Source organism: Podarcis melisellensis (genome assembly GCF_964234715.1).
Source record: "Podarcis melisellensis genome assembly, chromosome: 13".
Classification (NCBI taxonomy): domain Eukaryota; kingdom Metazoa; phylum Chordata; class Lepidosauria; order Squamata; family Lacertidae; genus Podarcis; species Podarcis melisellensis.
In genome coordinates, this window is record NC_138545.1 from 23,457,028 (window position 1) to 23,478,134 (window position 21,107).

At 41.2% G+C, this 21,107-nt stretch overlaps 1 protein-coding gene and 1 pseudogene across 2 annotated transcripts in view; one reads left to right on the forward strand and one right to left on the reverse strand.

Annotated features, from left to right (window-relative positions):
• The window catches only part of LOC309354762 (vomeronasal type-2 receptor 26-like), a gene marked incomplete at both ends in the record, with an annotated part of 73,740 nt that overhangs the window by 4,931 nt on the left and 47,702 nt on the right, over nt 1-21,107 (forward strand). The gene's annotated exons all lie outside the window — the stretch shown is intronic.
• Nucleotides 15,850-21,107, reverse strand: part of LOC309356057 (craniofacial development protein 2 pseudogene) — a 282,752-nt pseudogene continuing 277,494 nt past the window's right edge. The window contains exons 2-3 of the transcript XR_014173380.1: nt 17,381-18,982; nt 15,850-15,857 (exon numbers count right to left, since the gene is read on the reverse strand). The product of XR_014173380.1 is annotated as a craniofacial development protein 2 pseudogene (transcript). The remainder of the gene's footprint in view (nt 15,858-17,380; nt 18,983-21,107) is intronic.

Consider the following 21,107-nt stretch of genomic DNA (forward strand, 5'->3'; position numbering starts at 1 on the left):
TGTTGTGTTAAGAAAGGAAAGACACTTCCAGTATAGTGAAAGTCCTGCCTCTTCCCACCAGCCAGCATGGGATTAGTAGTTAAGATCCAATGATTCCTGATGGAGCTTCTTCTGCACTTTATATACAGGTCCAAATTAAAGACAAAGGAGGGATAGAAGCCCAGCAGGCCTGTTCCATTTTTAACAAAGCCATTATTGTCAGATATTGCCCTTTCTTTGCTTCCTAAGGTGATGTGGACTGATGCTATAATGGAACTTGGATTCACACCACGTGAACCCCAAAAGTCTTTTCAGTGCTCAGCGGTAAACTAGACTGGGTGAAGATATAACAAAAAAATCAAGAAGCAGGAAATAGGTTAAAAAAATATCGGACATGCACTTACTAAATGGGAGTTTGGTAGATTTGGGCAAACAAAGGCTTATTGTTCATTATCATCTTCAGTGTAGCTTTCCTAGCCAGGAAGTTATCCTGCAATTTCAGTGAAGCCAAATTTATCAAACTGACAACATGGGATTTTGCTTTTGGAAACAGTTATTCATTGAACCAATCTATTTGAGCATCATTGGATAAAGTTGCTCATGATAAATGTAGAGGATAAATCTATACTCCACTTGCTCTACAATTCCCAGAGTTACCCCTGAAGAGGGATTGATTGTTAAACCACCCTGGGAATTGTAGCTCTGGCAGAGGAATAGGGATCTCCTAAGAATTGTGTTATGATTTGTGAGTGAACATAATTTTAATTCTTGGCAGAGGTATCTTGGACTTACTGGGATACATGCCTCTAGCTATCTATTATCCCTCAGAATTGTAGGAATGACCGCTCCCCGCTTAAAACGGGGGGCACCCTTTGCGTGGACGCGTGCAGCCCCTAGACCTGGAGCGGCTCCAACAGCATAGGCTAGGCTATGCCATCCCTCAGGTGGGATACCTGGAGGTCTCCGCCTACCTCAGTCAGTTGTCCAATCCCACCTGGGGGAAAGGGTTGCCAAGGAGACCAGGCCAGGTGGGGGAGGGATTACCTGCCCACACAAAGGAGGGAGGATTTTACCTGGGAATTCTCACTTGGCTCCAGAGCTTCTCCCACCCTACCCACCCTCAGTCAATGTCTTATGTTGCAGGTTAATTTTCCTCACATGTTTTGCAAGTTAATTTTCTTCACAGGTATGCGGGCGCTGCTACGTTAAGGTCGCTGTTAAAGGGCCGGAAAGGAATTTCCCTGCATTGGCAGGTTTCGCCTTTCCCGTAGCAAAACGTCACAACTTTGGCAGTATCAGGCCTTGGGCGGAATCCTTTTGTCCATCTTCCTCTTTGCGGCGGCGATACCAGGGTTCCCCGTTAAAGGGGTTTCTGAAGGGAGGCTTTGACCGTACGCCGGAAGGTCGTCATTGCTCTCCCCTGCGGCGGCGGCGTTACGGGGGCGGCTATCTCTGCTTGAACATATGTTCTCCAGAGCCGGCCCATCCCCCACACACACACTGGATAACCCTGATGCTCCCTAGGTCCCCGGCTGGGGACTGGGGAGGGAGAACGCCCAATGCCTGAGCCAAGGTCTACCCACATTTGAAATTTAATAAAGTTGTGGCCAATTTAATCCCATAGCACGTTGTCTTGAGTCGTTATTCCACATGACGGGGGGACCGCGCAGGATCTGGGGACTCCGCCTGTCCACGCAATTATGCGTGTTTGTGTGTGTGTGTTGACTCTTAACAGTTTTTTCATGTGTGATGCAACTCCAATAGTCAAAAGCACACTAGAACATTTTTTAATACCTATCATTATGAAAATTACTGATTTTCATTCTTTTACACAATGGACACCTGGTGCCTGTTAGGGCCATGAATGATCAGCATATGATAAAAGATATAAATCTTAATGATGTTGAGAACACTATTCAGGCACAGACACCACTGACATTTCTGTGTGTGATTTCCCCTCCTCATTTAAACAGTTAGTTCTGCCACAGTTTTTATCTAAATAATGACTATCCCTCATTCTCAACCTTTCTACTTGCCCAGTTAATCTTCTGCATGCAAGATTCTTATTGTGAAAACTTGGAGCTTGTTAGTGTTTATTAACACACACACATGGACCCTGCTTTGTCCTTATGTGTCTTATGAGCATTTGGATGAATTAGTAGATATTGCCCCAAGGTTCTACTATTTTTTCCCCTTTGCAAACAAAGGCAAAGTTAATACAGGTAACATATAAAACAGTAAAATCAGTGTAGTAACTCCAATCAACAGAGGCAAGAGAAAAACTGATAGCCAGAAATAATGCTGGAGTTATGGAAATATACATGGAAATATCTCCCCATGGAAATATACATGGGGAAGAGAGGTTTTGTCAATAGGATCATACTTCTGCTGATGCTGCTTCTCATACTGCTTTGCCATACTGTATACAATAAACATTCCATTAATTGCAGTATATATTATGATCCCCTCCCTATTCCTCATGAATTTTACCAGCCAGGAGATCTTATCATCGGTGAGATTGTTTCTCAAGTTGTCGTCCTGTATGATAGCCTTAATTTCATCAAACCGCCTACACAGATCTTGATTAATGAACCCGTGTAAGCCATTATTCTCTCTTCCTTTCTCATTCTAAAATATACAGTGACCATAATGACTGAGGACATATCACTAAGAAATACTGTTCTTTATGTACTTTTACAATTAATGCACCCTGTGTATTTTTAGGACATCTGCAGAATAACTGCAGGAAAAAATACTTAAATGATTTATTACTATCATTTGTCCGCCTCCCCCCTCCCCCGATATATCCAGTTTTCTTGTCTTTAAAATATTTCATTTCATATTATCAGGTATATAGCATACCATCATGTTTCATTCATAGGAACAATGAATCTGAATAATTTGGGTTTGCTGTTCATGTTGTTTTAATAAACCAGGCTGTACTTTTTTCCAGTTCAGTACCAAAGAACTACCAGCATGTTCTGGCCTTAGCATTTGCTGTCAAAGAGATCAATGAGAATCCCAACATCTTATCAAATATATCTCTGGGATTCCACATCCTTAATAGCTACTACACTGCAAGGATGACCTATAAGGCCACACTCAGCCTGCTTTCTGCACAACAGAGGTTTGTCCCTAACTTCAAGTGTGACAACCAGAACAATCTGATAGGTCTCATTGGAGGGTGCATCTCTGAAATATCTGCTAATATGGCCATCATTTCAGCAATTCACAAGATCCCACAGGTAAGCTGTGTGCATGAGTGTGTGGAGATTTCACAATTGTGACACACAATCTGGATTTCCACAAAGTTTTGAAAATGTGTCCTGCTATATTTTGGTTAACAAATAGATTAAATGGCGGCTAAGTGATAGTATCATCTAGTGTGGTGGTCTTCAACCAGTGTACCATGGCCTTGAATGATAATCAGGGGTGCTGTGGGCAACACTCACCTCTGTCCCTCCCTCCTATGATACCCTCTGGCCTCCCAAAGGCTTGTGTGGCTGTATGCCTCATGTTCAGCTTGGTCCAGTCTCCATCTTGCTACTAAGGCGGGGTGGTATACTCTTCCCAAGGCTCCCCATAAGTCAGTGTGAGGAGGCACTTTACTTTGGTTAGGGAGTGACTCAGAGACCAGGAGCAGTGGCAGCAGCTGTCCAGACAAATCCAAAGGAGAGGGGAGAGGAAAAGAGGCTGAGGGGACACTCCACAAAGGAGGGTGTTCAAAAAGGGGTGGTGGGCTGCTGGCTCTGCAGGCAAGGGGTGGCATAAGTGGACTCTGAAGCTCAGAGAATGTAGCTGGCCGAGGGAGCCATGGACTCAAAAAGGCTGAAAACCTCTGATCTAGTGGATAGATGGCTTATTAGAAGACAGTATTCATTTACTGCTCATCAAAGACTTAACATCAAAGTGGAAGGAGGTCAAACTGGACCCCCCCCCCCAAAGCTCTATTATGAGCCTGAACTGAAATTTTGAATAATGTTATCAATGACTCAGGTATAAGGTTAGAAGTAATCCATATCAATCTGTATCAATGTATCTGATAAAAAGTGGAAAGGTTATTAACATTTCTAAGGATAGGTATAAAGCTCAAAATGCGAAGTATAAATTTCTATAGTGTGTAGTATACATGACAGTAGTTGTACGTGTGAAAGAGGTGTAAGAATGATTGATCTAGCTTTTTATCTCTTTATATCACTTTCTTTACTCTGTTAATCCTCCACTGGGAGCCTAGGGCAGCTAACAGTATGAAAGTCTAATAAGAATCATGAAACAAAAATATTACAACAGTTAAAAACACCAGCAAAAGACAATGAGCAATCATTTAAATAGGCCTGGACAAATAAAAACAAAGTTTTAAAGTTACTTATAAGATTTGCTAGCAGGAGCAAGGGACAGCAAGCAAATCTTACTCAGGAAAGAGTACCATAAGCTGGACACCATAACAAAACGTTCCCTGCTCATGGCTCTGGTTTGAACAAAAATCTACATTTTCCTTCTTAAAATTATCAGATTCAGTGATAGAAGGAATTGACAGAGCCTTTTCAAAAACAATATTGACATGGGAAAATCAAGGGAAAATCTTGGACCTTGAAACATCCCCATTAACTCCCTGATTTTAGACAATAATATAAATATTGGCAATATAAAGAATGGGAAAACAGAGGTTTATATGGAATTTGAGATTTACCATGTAAACGCAGAGCAATAACCAAAGAAAGGTTAAAGGAAAATCTAAAAGATCTGCACCCTAATTGGCTCCAGCTTCTCCAATATTGTTAATACATTGCTAAATATGTTGAAGAAAGATGGGAAGAATCTCATTCTCCTAAGATATTTGAATCAAGGTGTATTGAATCCCACTGTGATATGAAAGGTATCGTTTCATTGATTTGTGGAATATTACATGGGAAATGCAAAGGATTTACACATAGTACGGGAGACTGAATAAGGCAAAGAAATCAATGGCAATGTGTGGGATGGAATATGGAGGATCCCATCTTCAAGAACCATTTCATCTTACCTTCAAGAAGCTACTTTGTTCTCTCCTTCTTTGTAAATAATTTTTATTAATTTCAATGAATAACATTCCAATTGGTAACGAATCAAATCAAATCTTGCCACATCATAATACAAACAATAAGGACAATTATACATACCAAATTAAATAAATTTCAGGAGGACTTCCCATGTTCTGGATGTCGAGAGAAAGTCTCTTTCATTTGTTCCTGCATTCTTCTCTTTTGTTTCCCCCCAGTTTCATAAGTCCGATCTTAACCCATTGTTTTATCTTCACAGTCCCAGCTGTATGACTCACTGTCATGTCCAACAAATCCGTATTTCTATTAACATGCAGGAGGCAGTTTATTCTGTGTTGTTGTCCTTTGATTAATTTTCAGTACAGTCCCCTCAGTGGCCTCATCTTTCATTTCAGCATTTTATCTTCCAGGATCTGGGCTCCCTTCCAACTCTCCTTCATTTAATAAGATTTATGGCGCAGCTATCTTTCAAGTCTTTTAATGAGTTAGTATTCCAAATGTGAGTCTTCCGTAGGAAAGCAGTGCTGTGGGGTATATTTTAATAATTGTTTGGTGGTTGTTTAGTTTAGTTCCTCTAAGATCTGAACCTGCTCCCTTGGGCCCTAGGGAAGCATGCCAAAATCAAAGATTCACCCTCACTTTCACATCACACCATATATTAAAAAGAAAAGTCCAGAAAGGTCACATTGGATATCTGCTCACCTGGGACTCCGGGTATGCAGCCATTGCTGAATGGCACAGCTGTGGTGGTTCAGGGAAGCTGCACTCTTCCAGGTGTGGCCAGAGGAGGGGATGGCTGGCGCTGCCCACCCCTAGCTGCATCAGACCCTCAGGTAAGGGTGGGCAGTGCTGACTCAACCAATTAGAGGCTGGGGCTTGGGGCTGAAAGCAGCCCACCCCTAGCCTATTTAAGGGGGTGGTCAGGTGTTAGCCACTGAGCAAATCTGTGTTTACCTCCCAGACCAAAGGACCCAAACTCTGCAATACTAAGATTATAAGCAGGATGTTGAACATGTCAGCCTACTGGATTCTCTGCAATTATAATGAATTATATTGTAATGTTTTTGATGACCCACAGCTTCCCTGCAACTTTGTGATTCAGAGGCATAACATTATCTTTTCCATCTGAACAGCTCACTTATGGATCATTTCTGCCAGTACAAGGTGCCAAAAGGCTCTTTCCGTTTTTGTACCAGATGGTCCCAAATGAAATGTACCAGCACAAGGGAGTTGTGCAGTTACTTCAGCATTTCAGGTGGACATGGATTGGGCTTTGGGCTGTGGATGATGACAGAGGAGACAGGTTTTTACAGACAATTCTGCCAATCTTTTCCCAGAATGGTGTATGCTATGATTTCATAGTAAAAATGCCAAAGTGGAATTATGTGGATGAGATGATAAAACTGGGCTTTGAACGTCTGGAAAGCTATAAAATTGTCTTTGAGGGAAAAGCCAATATAATGTTTGTTTATGGAGAACCTCCTTCCTTTATGGTTTTGAGAATTTTGCTGTTGGCAGCACCATTCTTTTCACTGCCACCTTTGTGTAAAGTCTGGATTGTTACATCCCACTGGGATTTTGCATCACATTCTCTTCAGAAACTCTGGGATATACAAACATTTCATGGCTCTATGACCTTCACTGTTCACTCAAACCAGCTGATAGGATTTAATGAGTTTATTCAGATTATAAGGCCTTCCTGGACCGAAAGAGATGGTTTTATTCAGGACTTCTGGGAACAGTCATTCAGCTGTTCGTTAAAAATATCTAAGGGACAGGAGGAAGAGGAGAAGAAAGGCTGTACTGGGATGGAGAAACTGGAAGACATTCCTGGAATTTTATTTGAAATGAAGGCAACAGGCCACAGCTACAATGTCTACAATGCTGTATATGCTGTGGCACATGCTTTGCATGCAATATATAAATCCAACTTGAAACACAGAAGATTGAGAAGAGACAGACTGGCATTTCAGAATGTACAGTCATGGCAGGTAATTACAACTCAAAACTTTTTTTAACAAAACCAGGGTAGATTTTGTTCCCAAGGCACTCCAATTTTGAGGAATACAATTCCATTAAAAATAAATAAATATGTCTGGCTTTCTTTTTGCTCTGTTTTGGGTCAAAGGGACCCAAATGACACCAAAGGCATATTGAGTTACTATTTTTGCTTGTTTTTAGGTGACTAAGAGAGATGCCTGTGATCCTCACTTAAATACTTACAATACCTAGTTTTCCCTTTCTTCATGTTTTCTTTCAATCTAGGTGCATCAGTTTCTAAAGAGTATCGTAATCAATACTAGTGCTGGAGACACTGTGCGCTTTGATGAAAATGCTGAACAAGTTACTGGCTTTGATGTTACAAACTGGCTGATGTTCCACAATGGATCTGTGGTTCGAATCAAGGTTGGAAGACTGGAACCACAGGCTCCTCTGGGCAAAGAATTAACCATTTATGATGATCGAATTGTTTGGCATCCAAGCTTTAATCAGGTGTGACACAGCTACAAATACTTGAGTATATAAAAGGGAAAGTTTATTGTTTGACATACTCATTAATGTTCCCTCTGGTCTTATAGGTTGCTGGGGGCATGCATTTGAATGAACCATTCATGAGCAAGCGGTGTTTGATTCTATTTTTTTCTCCCTTTCACGTGATACTGAAGAAGACTTATCTCTTATTCCTAAACTCTCTTTTTTGTTTCTGTGCAGGTGCTGCCTATTTCTCTGTGTAATGACTATTGCTATCCTGGCTACAGCAGGAAAAAGAAGGAAATAGATAAATTTTGCTGCTATGATTGTGTTCTGTGTCCAGAAGGCACAGTCTCTCTTCATAAAGGTTGGACGCATAATGTTCAGAGATATTAAGAAATTGTGATACCATAGCATATTAATTCTTCATTCATAATTTTAAGGCCATAGTTCACAATACAAAGGGGGCATTCTTTAACCTTTCCTTTAAAGTGACAATTAAGACCACCTGTGCTTCAAGTGGTAAAGATGGATTTAATAAGAATTTAAGTTAATGAATTACTAACTGGCCACATTCCTTTTTTAAGGAGCAACTTATTAATTACCCATCAAAACCTGTCTCTCTTCTATAACTTAGCTTGTCATTAAGCATGCAAACCTTCCAAGGATCAACCAAACCCAGTCCTCTTTATCTTAAACTAAATTGCTGTACAATGTCTCTTTCTATCACACAGTGGGGGTGGGACATTTAAGTATTACAACCCATGTAATACCATCATACCGGAATACATGAACAAAGGAAGGTTTACTCTCACTAATGGGAGAGATTTCCCTTGAGTGGTTAGAAGAAATTCAGGAAGACAAAAAAGGGACTCTTGTAATTGACTGTTCAGGTAAACACTGGTCAATTTCTAGAAATAACCAGCTTTTCGTTTTCTCATCAGATATGGATGCTTGTATGAAATGTCCAGAAGACCAGTATCCCAGCAAGGATCAAAGTCAATGTATTCCCAAAGTTTTAAGCTACCTTTCTTACAAAGAAAATTTAGGGATTATCTTGACTATCTTGGCAATTTCTTTTTCTTTTACCACAATTCTAGTGCTTGGAAGTTTCATAAAGCACAAGGATACTCCCATAGTCAAGGCCAACAACCGGATCCTCACTTATATCCTCCTTGTCTCCCTTCTTCTTTGCTTCCTCTGTGCTTTGCTCTACATTGGACAGCCAAGTAAAGAGATCTGCCTTCTACGCCAAATGGTCTTTGGCATGGTCTTCTCTGTGGCTCTTTCCTGTGTATTGGCAAAAACAATCACTGTAGTTGTGGCATTCATGGCAACTAAACCAGGATCTGGGATGAGAAAATGGGTGGGGAAAAGACTGGCAAATTCAATTGTCCTCTTCTGCTCCTTCATTCAAGCTAGCATTTGTACTCTGTGGTTATGTACTTCCCCTCCCTTCCCAGATTCAGACATGCACTCATCGAATGGGAAAATCATACTAGAATGTAATAAGGGTTCAGAGACCATGTTTTACTGTGTATTGGGCTATATGGGTTCCCTGGCCATAATCAGCTTCATTGTGGCTTTTCTTGCCAGGAAGTTACCTGACAGCTTCAATGAGGCCAAGTTCATCACTTTCAGCATGTTGGTATTTTGCAGTGTGTGGTTATCCTTTATTCCAACCTACCTGAGCACCAAAGGAAAATACACGGTGGCTGTGGAGATCTTCTCCATCTTATGCTCCAGTGCTGGATTACTGGGTTGCATCTTTTCCCCTAAATGCTACATAATTTTGTGCAGGCCTGAGCTGAACAACAGAGAGCAAATAATGTCCAGAAAAAAGTGAGAGAATGTAAGTTCATTTCTTTATCATTCTCACTTTAAAATTCACTGGAAGTCCATACCACGAGATTATTAATTAAAATAAATTAAAACAATGTAATGGGAATTGGGGTTGCTTGTGCGTAAATTCCAAACTGCTCCGAGCTGGTTGTATAGCTGGACCTTTCCCCGGTTTGATAGCCCTAACAGCGCGACTGTCTCAGTCACTGGCAGAATCCGTCAGTGGGCGTTTCCTAAACTTCTTCAACATTAGAATACCTTAACAGCCAATCTCCTCCTCGCTTCTCTGCGCGGAAGCCTTCTGCGCAGAGTGGGCGTGCCAAGCGGTGGTCCTGCACTCTCCTCACTGATCTCACTGGAAGAGTCTTGGAGCCTCCCCTCCGAAGTACTCTCAGCCTCTCCTTTCTTCCTGGTGTCACCTTGGTTTCCTTCCCCAGCGGAAGCTCTCTCTCTCTCCTTGCTGGTTCCCTCTCTGGCATCATTAGGGAGCCTTACCTCTCCACTCGGCGCCGATGTCAGTTCCCTGACAAACAATTCTTTAAAAATATAGTTAAGAAGACTAAAAAACATAAAAACTCCTTTAAAAGAATCAAGTCTTATTAGAAATACAGACTCTGAAGAAGTGTTCATGCACACGAAAGCTTATACTTAAAAAAACTCAGTTTGTCTCTAATGTGCTACTTTATAATTTTAAAAATCTTTTAGAAGGATTCTTTTAAAGACTTTCTTAGACCATATAACTTTTTTTAGAAGACTTTATTCTTTTAAAGGGGTTTTTAGGTTTTTAAGAAGAGTCTTTTAAACTATCTTTTTAAAGAATTGTTTTAATTTATTTTGACTAGGGCAGACCAACACGGCTACCTACTTGAATCTGAGATTATTAGTGTTAGTGCTATAAAAGATAGAAGTCATTGCTCAAATGCACCCGTCTTGTGAGTACAGTTGTACTGGATGCACATTAACTCAGGTCAAACCCCTATTTTGATCTGATTTACATACTGTATATCAACATTAAAGGTAAAGGTACCCCTGACCGTTAGGTCCAGTCATGGACAACTCTGGGATTGCGTGCTCATCTAACTCTATAGCCAGCATTTGTCTGCAGACAGCTTCTGGGTCATATGACCAGCATGACTGAGCCGCTTCTGGCAAACCAGAGTAGCACACGGAGAACGCTGTTTACCTTCCTGCCGGAGCGGTACCTATTTATCTACTTGCACTTTGACATGCTTTTGAACTGCTAGGTGGGCATGAGCTGGGACCGAACAACGGAAGCTCACCCCATCGTGGAGATTCGAACCGCCATCCTTCCGATCGGCAAGCGCTAGGCTCTGTGGTGTAGACCACAGCACCACCCGTGTCCCAATATCACAACATGTAATATCAACATTACATGTTTTCAACTTGGAAAACAAAACTTAACTTTGGCTATTGATAGTATTGCTGGAATCTGTTTTGACAAGTGAAATTGGGATTTGCAGTTAATATTCTCTATTGGAAGAAACTCACGCACCATCAGAAGAGGGATAGCACTTTATTTTAAGAATTGTTGTATGTATTCTGATCTCCACATTCAGCAGTTCTCCTCTACATGGGATAAGCATAACAGGGAGCACCAAATAAGGAGAAAGGAAAGAGCAATAATTCAGTATTTCTCACTATTCCATTATAATCACTCAACAAATGTTTTGAAACTTGTTTTTGGGCTCTGTCACAATAAATAGTTCAGAATATACTATGCAGATTTCTTGGAAATATGTCCCCTAAAAAGTTTAATCTGTAAATATCCAACCTTCTCAAATCATTTCTCCCAATCCAGCATGAAAGGCTGTGTTGATAATTTCTAATATAATGTGTTATACATGCTAATAAAAGTGTATAGAAGGCAATTACTTCATGTTCTCCAAGATCATGTCAGGATATTATGTTCCTTATTTAAATATATTTTTTTCTTGATTAAATATATGTTTCTCTTTAACAGTCTGTTTTTTTTTTTAGTGTGGGTGGATTCAAGTTTAAACATTAAAGTTTTGCAGTAAAGGTAAAGGGACCCCAGACCATTAGGACCGACTCTGGGGTTGCGGCGCCCATCTCGCTTTATTGGCCAAGGGAGCCGGCGTACAGCTTCCAGGTCATGTGGCCAGCATGACTAAGCCACTTCTGGCGAACCAGAGCAGTGCATGGAAATGCCATTTACCTTCCCGCTGGAGCGGTACCTATTTATCTACTTCCACTTTGACGTGCTTATGAACTGCTAGGTTGGCAGGAGTTAAAGGTTTATACAAGCTCCATAATCATGTACCTCAGTCATATATATCTCCAATATATCCCTAAATTGCATTGTGCTCTCAGTGTCACCTCAGTCTCTGATCATTCCATGTGGATAATATGGGTTGCAAGTTAGCCACTTGTTGAATTGTAGTTTAAATTGCATATTCACTTCACTTACACAGAATCCACGTGTCTATTCCAGTTAATAAACAAATCTGGGACTTCAGTCCACTCCTTTACCACTGACAACAATCCAATTCCAAAGTAGTGGTGAAGCTTGAATTAACCACAATACCATACAATATCCGTATTGCCTAAATAGTACTTCTGTTGCTCTTAATACCTGCAGTTGCCCAGTAAGAACATGAAGGGTGAATGGTATAATTCAGGAATTTCAATACTTTCTCGGGGTGGAGAGATTTGTAGTACTTTTGTCATGCTTGATGAAATGTCAAAGTCTACCTACTCACTGGGGAAGTTAGAGCCATCCCTGTCATTGTCAAAATTACTGGTTTCCATCCTCTGACTTAATTGATGTCTGGAGCCCATAAACAGGAATAACAATGAATATCCCAAAAAAGGTATAAAGTCTTCATGCTGCAAACTGGATCTAGGAAGAGGCATTGCTCTTGCATGCATTTGTTGGGTCTGAAGAGCTTCCATGAGCTTGTTCTGCCACCATTTTATTGCAAAAATTGTACTAGGAGTAAACCTCAACTCTTTGTTACCCCCAGCTCATCTTCCAATTCTTAGTGTGAAGAAATTGGGTGTTAGCTTTGTCTCAATTAACAGTTCCACTGACCTACACACCCTTGACCTAATTTACCTTTTTGTAGGGTAGGGGGCATACTAAGAACTCTCAACACAACACCCCCCTTTGCAATCCAAGTTAAAGTAATTGATGCCTAGAGGTGAAGATCTGTAGCATTGTATAAAAGGGAAGGAACTTATATTTCTCACTCAGCTTTAGTGAATAAATTGACAAGAAAGCACAGGATATAGATATGGATACTGATGGGAAATGATACAGCAAAATTGCACGGCAAAATTGTTACCTAACAGATCAAGCAGTAAATCAGTATAGGAAGAGTATAATCTGAGCTGCCTGGTGCTGACAATTCCAAGCCTGCAGATTTGATCCCTGTATGGGACAGCTGTATATTTCTGCATTGTCTTATATAATGTTGCAGATGGTAAACATATAATTCTGCACATTGAAAAATGGGGATCTCGATTTGGGGAAAAGGTTTTGGCAACAGGACCGTGCTGATAGTGGCAATGCTTGTCATACTGCTGTGTCATACTGTTTGTGGAGGGGGAATTATAAATTGCAGCATATTTCATGACCCTCTCCCTATTCCCCATGAATTTTACCAGTCAGGGGACCTTGTCATCGGTGGGATTGTTTCTCAAATATTCTTTATTTACGATAGCCTCTCTTTCCTGGAACAGCCTGCAGAGACCATGACTGATGAACCTATGTAAGACCTTACTTCTTCCCTCTCTCACTTTGTAATATGTTCAGTTCTAGTTACTGAAAATGCGTTATCAAGAAATACTGTGATTTATTTACTTTTGATGTGAGATATTTGTTTTCCCAGTAACAGTTGAAAATCGTTGATAGATCTATTACATTCTACATTATATTGTTGTTCACAGACCATTAATAAGCTTTCCTCCATGACCCCGGTGATGTGATAAAAACAAAAAACTAAGCACGTTGCACTGAATCCCCGTTGCTGTCTTATTGTAGCTGCAGCACTTATTTTATTAAACAGACTGTAACTCTGATTACAGTTCAGTGCCTAAGAACTACCAGCACATCCTGGCCTTTGCATTTGCTGTCAAAGAGATCAATGAGAATCCCAACATCTTACCAAATATCACTCTGGGACTCCATATCCTCAATAGCTACTACACTGCAAGGATGACCTATAAAGCTACCTTAAGCCTTCTGTCAACACAAGATAGGTTTGTGCCCAACTTCAAGTGTGACAACCAGAACAATCTGATAGGTCTCATTGGAGGGTGTATGTCTGAAATTTCTGCCAACATGGCCATCATTTCAGCAATCCTCAAGACACCACAGGTAAGCTTTCTTCATGAGTGTATGGAGCTCTCACAACTCTTATACACTATCTTATACACTATCAGCAACCCTTTCAATAAATTTCCTGTGAGCATTTTTCTGTGGACTTCTCCTAATACACATGCTTAGTTGCAATGTTCCCTAATGTAAACTTCTTTAGCAAAACATATTCTCTTCTATAATGTATTTTACATGTTATTTTCACTATTCTTAGCATTTTAATGCACACTATACCTTTGCATATGCATTTTAGCACATATCACTCAGCAGGAGATTTTCATTGCTAAAAGAATGGAAAATTTCAAAGTACCCGTATCTTTTTGTTCTCAGGTTGTTTTGAATATGAGTATTATGTAGGTCCTTGCTTAAACGCAAACTGAATATAATTTCTGTTCCATCCCTACTTCCTCCCAATGCTACAGAGAAAATACTCTAAATCCCATAAGATGTTGTCAATCCTATGGCTAGGTTTTGTGACATTTTGTTATGTAACATGAGAAATGGCCTTCTGAAGACCACAGAAATGGTGGAAGCCTAACGTCTCTCGCAATGTAGCCAGCTTCAGTCTGGATCACTGTTGTGTGGTCTGCTATTACAACTTAAGCAAGAAGGAGTGAAAATTGATGTGAGAGCTCTAGTAGCATGGAAGCAGTGTTCCATGCTAACCAAAGAGTGCTCTGCCAAGTTCATTTGGCATGGTAGAAGGCAGACATGCATGCAGCAGTAAATGACAAGTGATTCAGGTTACATCATAATGAAACCAATTACTGGGGAGATCCTCACAGTGGGTCTTCAAGGAGACATACAGGACCTCCAACAAGTGTATGGTTTAAAATTCTCTTCTATTCTTGTACTTTTCCATTTCAGCTCACATATGGATCATTTTTGCCACTACAAGGTGTCCAAAGTTTATTCCCATTTCTATACCAGATGGTTCCTAATGAAGCCTACCAGCACATGGGTGTTGTGCGGTTACTTCAGCATTTCGGCTGGACTTGGATTGGGCTTTGGGCTGTAGATGATGATCGAGGAGACAGATTTTTACAGACAATGATGCCATTGCTTTCCATTCATGGTCTCTGTTATGCCTTTGTCAAAAGAATACCCAAATCGAATTATGTGGATGAGATGATAGACTTTGCTTTGCAGCGTTTTGAAAGCTATGCAAAAATCTTTGAGGGAAACTCCAGTACGGGAAATCCCAGTGTATTCTTTATTTATGGAGAGCCTCCATCCTTTCAGGTTTTGAGAATGCTGCTGTTTTCTGCACCTTTATTCTCACTGCCACCTCTGAATAAAGTTTGGATTGTTACATCCCATTGGGATTTTGAATCACACTCTGTACAGAAAGATTGGGATATGCAAGCCTTTCATGGTTCTTTATCCTTCACAGTTCACTCAAATCGGTTATTAGGTTTCCACAATTTCATTCACAAGTTAAGGCCATTGTGGGCAAAAGGTGATGGTTTTATCCGGTCCTTCTGGGAGCAGGCCTTCAGCTGCTCATTCAAAATCTCTAAAGGACAGCAAGAGGAGGAAAACAACAAAGCTTGCACTGGGGACGAGAAGCTGGAGGGCCTTCCTGGAATTTTGTTTGAAATGGACATGACTGGCCACAGCTACAATGTCTACAACGCTGTCTACATTGTGGCACATGCTTTGCATGCCATAAAGAAAAGGAGCTCCAAGAGTAGACGGATTATGGAAGGAGGGAACCTGGCATCTCCAAATGTGCAATCATGGCAGGTAAATAAAATTCACCTTTTGGTCCAGAGGAAAAGGAGCTGTAAATTTGCAATTCATTTCCAGCAACATTTTGTTTGGCTGCCTTTTTCTTTTGTTTTGAATAAGCACTGCCAGATATGGTATATAATGGTCCTAATGTTAGCACTATTTAATGAGAAAGGCTTAACTGTTGAAAAACTTGTAAGGCCTCCATGAAGCCCATTGAATAAATTTCGAGACCTAGTGACATCTCTGCACATATTCTCTTTAAAAGGTGCATTCCTTTCTAAGGCACATTGCGTTCAATAACAGTGTGGGAGATTCTGTGCACTTTGATGACAATGGAGAACTAGTTGCTTCTTTTGATGTAACAAACTGGTTGATTTTTCCCAATGGCTCATTGGTTAGAGCAAAAGTTGGAAGACTGGATTCTCAGGCTCCTTTAGGAGAAGAGTTAATAATTAATGATGATCAAATTCTATGGCATCCAAGTTTTAACCAGGTAAGATACGTTTTGTTGTTGTTTAGTCGTTTAGTCGTGTCCGACTCTTCGTGACCCCATGGACCAGAGAACGCCAGGCACCTCTGTCCTCTACTGCCTCCCGCAGTTTGGTCAAACTCATGCTGGTAGCCTCGAAAACACTATCCAACCATCTCGTCCTCTGTCGCCCCCTTCTCCTTGTGCCCTCCATCTTTCCCAACATCAGGGTCTTCTCCAGGGAGTCTTCTCTTCTCATGAGGTGGCCAAAGTACTGGAGCCTCAGCTTCACAATCTGTCCTTCCAGTGAGCACTCAGGGTTGATTTCCTTCAGTATGGAGAGGTTTGATCTTCTTGCAGTCCATGGGACTCTCAAGAGTCTCCTCCAGCACCATAATTCAAAAGCATCAATTCTTCGGCGATCAGCCTTCTTTATGGTCCAGCTCTCACTTCCATACATCACTACTGGGAAAACCATAGCTTTAACTATACGAACCTTTGTTGGCAAGGTGATGTCTCTACTTCTCAAGATGCTGTCTAGGCCTGTCATTGCCCTTCTCCCAAGAAGCAGGCGTCTTTTAATTTCGTGGCTGCTGTCACCATCTGCAGTGATCATGGAGCCCAAGAAAGTAAAATCTCTCACTACCTCCATTTCTTCCCCTTCTATTTGCCAGGAGGTGATGGGACCAGTGGCCATGATCTTCGTTTTTTTGATGTTGAGCTTCAGACCATATTTTGCGCTCTCCTCTTTCACCCTCATTAAAAGGTTCTTTAATTCCTCCTCACTTTCTGCCATCAAGGTTGTGTCATCTGCATATCTGAGGTTGTTGATATTTCTTCCGGCAATCTTAATTCCGGCTAGGGATTCATCCAGCCCAGCCTTTCGCATGATGAATTCTGCATATAAGTTAAATAAGCAGGGAGACAAAATACAGCCTTGTCGTACTCCTTTCCCAATTTTGAACCAATCAGTTGTTCCATATCCAGTTCTAACTGTAGCTTCTTGTCCCACATAGAGATTTCTCAGGAGACAGATGAGGTGATCTGGCACTCCCATTTCTTTAAGAACTTGCCATAGTTTGCCGTGGTCGACACAGTCAAAGGCTTTTGCATAGTCAATGAAGCAGAAGTAGATGTCTTTCTGGAACTCTCTAGCTTTCTCCATAATCCAGCGCATGTTTGCAATTTGGTCTCTGGTTCCTCTGCCTCTTCTAAATCCAGCTTGCACTTCTGGGAGTTCTCGTTCCACATACTGCTTGAGCCTTCCTTGTAGAATTTTAAGCATAACCTTGCCAGCGTGTGAAATGAGTGCAATTGTGCGGTAGTTGGAGCATTCTTTGGCACTGCCCTTCTTTGGGATTGGGATGTAGACTGATCTTCTCCAATCTTCTGGCCACTGCTGAGTTTTCCAAACTTGCTGGCATATTGAGTGTAGCACCTTAACAGCATCATCTTTTAAAATTTTAAATAGTTCAGCTGGAATACCGTCACTTCCACTGGCCTTGTTATTTGCAGTGCTTTCTAAGGCCCATTTGACTTCACTCTCCAGGATGTCTGGCTCAAGGTCAGCAACCACACTACCTGGGGTATACGGGACATCCATTTCTTTCTGGTATAATTCCTCTGTGTATTCTTGCCACCTCTTCTTGATGTCTTCTGCTTCTGTTAGGTCCTTTCCACTTTTGTCCTTTATTATGGAAATCTTTGTACGAAATGTTCCTTTCATATCTCCAATTTTCTTGAACAGATCTCTGGTTCTTCCCATTCTATTGCTTTCCTCTATTTCTTTGCATTGCTCGTTTAAGAAGGTCTTCTTGTCTCTCCTTGCTATTCTTTGGAAATCTGCATTCAATTTCCTGTATCTTTCACCATCTCCCTCGCATTTTGCTTGCCTTCTCTCCCCCGCTATTTGTAAGGCCTCATTGGACAGCCACTTTGCTTTCTTGCATTTCCTTTTCATTGGGATGGTTTTCGTTGCTGCCTCCTGTATAATGTTACGAGCCTCCATCCATAGTTCTTCAGGCACTCTGTCCACCAAATCTAAATCCTTAAACCTGTTCCTCACTTCCACTGTGTATTCATAAGGGATTTGACTTAGATTGTATCTTACCGGCCCAGTGGTTTTTCCTACTTTCTTCAGTTTAAGCTTGAATTTTGCTATAAGAAGCTGATGATCTGAGCCACAGTCAGCTCCAGGTCTTGTTTTTGCTGACTGTATAGAGCTTCTCCATCTTTGGCTGCAGAGAATATAATCAATCTGATTTCGATGCTGCCCATCTGGTGATGTCCATGTGTAGAGTCGTCTCTTGTGTTGTTGGAAAAGCGTGTTTGTGATGACCAGCTTGTTCTCTTGACAGAACTCTATTAGCCTTTGCCCTGCTTCGTTTTGATCTCCAAGGCCAAACTTGCCAGTTGTTCCTTTTATCTCTTGACTCCCTACTTTAGCATTCCAATCCCCTATGATGAGAAGAACATCCTTCTTTGGTGTCACTTCTATAAGGTGTTGTAAGTCTTCATAGAATTGGTCAATTTCAGTTTCTTCAGCACCAGTAGTTGGTGCATAAACTTGGATTACTGTGATGTTAAAAGGTCTGCCTTGGATTCGTATCGAGATCAGTCTATCATTTTTGAGATTGCATCCCAGTACAGCCTTCGCCACTCTTTTGTTGACTATGAGGGCCACTCCATTTCTTTTACGGGTTTCTTGCCCACAGTAGTAGATATGATGGTCATCCGAACTGAATTCACCCATTCCCGTCCATTTTAGTTCACTGATGCCCAGGATGTCAATATTTATTCTTGCCATCTCATTTTTGACCACCTCCAACTTACCCAGGTTCATGGTTCTTACATTCCAGGTTCCTATGCAATATTTTTCTTTACAGCATTGGACTTTCCTTTCGCTTCCAGGCATATCCGCAACTGAGCGTCCTTTCGGCTTTGGCCCAGCCGCTTCATCAGCTCTGGATCTACTTGTACTTGCCCTCCGCTCTTCCCCAGTAGCATGTTGGACGCCTTCCGACCTGAGGGGCTCATCTTCCAGCGTCATAACTTTTATATGCCTGTTGTCTTTGTCCATGCAGTTTTCTTGGCAGGGATACTGGAGTGGCTTGCCGGTTCCTCCTCCAGGTGGATCACGTTTGGTCAAAACTCTCCACTATGACCTGTTCATCTTGCGTGTCCTGCTCGGCATAGTTCATAGCTTCTCTGAGTTCTTCAAGCCCCTTCGCCACGGCAAGGCAGTGATCCATGAAGGGGAAGAGCGGAGGGCAAGATACGTTAGCTAACTTTTAAATATATAAAGCAGTGAACACAAGTATGTTAATGGGGAAAATATAAATCCAGAACTGTATATAATGTACATATATGTGAAATAAATGTTGAATACTGTATTAGGAGAATTTTTTGGAAAAAGAAGGGCAAGAAGGAGAAGAAGAATGGTAAGGATGTGTCAGCCAAGGAATCCAGCAATCCTCTACTTCCCAATCTCATTTCAAGATGGAAGAGGATTCTGTTGTTCATAAAGCTTGACTCCTATTTGTTGCAGGCACTTACAAAGATCTCAGGTTGCCTTCCAAACAGCTCCGCTTCATTGCGATTACAAATGGCATTAATAATGTCAAGGTCAACCGCCCACAATATGGAGATCAGCAATTCTCTACTCGTTCTTAGGTTTTTAATTCCCTAATGCATTTATGATTCCGTGATGAAAAATGTGGGAATGAGCCTGTTGGCTCTGCTTACGTTCTCAGTGCTCATTGCTAGCAGTAAGGAGCCTTCTCTTCCCATACAACATTATTATTCATGTGCAGTTGATGCAACACTACTGATTTCAGCAGGAATTCAATAGAGAAGGGTCTCTACTTCAGACTTTATATTCACAACAGATAGAAGCTGGTGAAAATGGGTAAGAAGAAAGTGACAGAGGCATCTGGGCCTTCTGGGTTTTTCTCCCTCTCTCCTTCACATGAATCAAATCAGATGGAAGTGAACGACGGAAGAGTAAAAATATCTTATTGCTAATCTCTATGTTATTATTATGTATAGGTGTTGCCTATTTCTGTGTGCAATGACAACTGCCAACCTGGCTACAGCAGGAAAAAGAAGGAGGGAGAAAAATTTTGCTGCTATGATTGCGCTCCATGTGCAGAAGGGATGATCTCTAAGCAGAAAGGTAGGAGATATAATATAAAAAACATAATATGGAAGGATACCTTGACCCTTAAGGCACATATAGCGATTACTTTGATGAAGCTAAGCATTTCTAGGTCTGATCAGTATCTGAATGGGAGACAGAACAGGGACCCAATATATACAACCTTGCATTCCACAGTGGAATAAAAATGGGATATAAGTGTAAGAAAATATTTAAAAAATCATATTAAATTTGTTGCAGTGGGACGGGGTGACATCCCCTCACAGTTTATTGTTGGTTTTACAGCCCCTTGGGTGAAAGGGCACATATAAATGTAAAAATAAAATTAATAAATAATAAATAAATAAATAAATACAAGTCTAAGGTATCATAAAATAACCAGAGAAATGTGATAATACAAATCCCCATCAATATTATAGGAGGCAAAATGGACCCCATTTGCCAGGGAGTTCCATAACTGCTGAGACCATCTCCTGGGTCCCAGCTAATCATATCACTGAAAAGTCCGGCAAATAGAATAAGAGATAGATAGATTAGGAGAACTTCACCAGTAGTCAAACTGTGAAAAGTAGAGAGCCTTATGATGAAACAATTAGCACACAGCTTCCAAGAAACTCTTAGTGTTTTCGTATTTTCATATTTCATATTAACTTCAACCATGAAATACACAGTGCCTGTAGAAGTGCCTCCCATGCTTTTTGTTTCCTGACTCAAATAGTTAGGCTATCCCAGCCCAGGTAAGGGCGCAGCTGGGTCACCAGCCAAAGCTTATGGAATGCACTCCAAGCCACTGAACCCATCTGAGCCTAGAGAAATAGCAAAGGAACCAGAAGTACCCCCAAGCTGTGAAACATTCCTTCAAAGGGAGTGCATACAGTGTGACTGCTCATCTTCCCTACCCTGATGTGAAGACGATGAGCAGCAATTCCTTGCAGAATGCCCTGGCTCATGCCAAGTTCCATGAGAGGGGACATTCCAGCAGTAGTGCAGAATGATGGTATGGTTGGGGCGTTTTGCCTCCCATTTTGGCTCAGGTGGCAAAAGGCCATTGGCCAC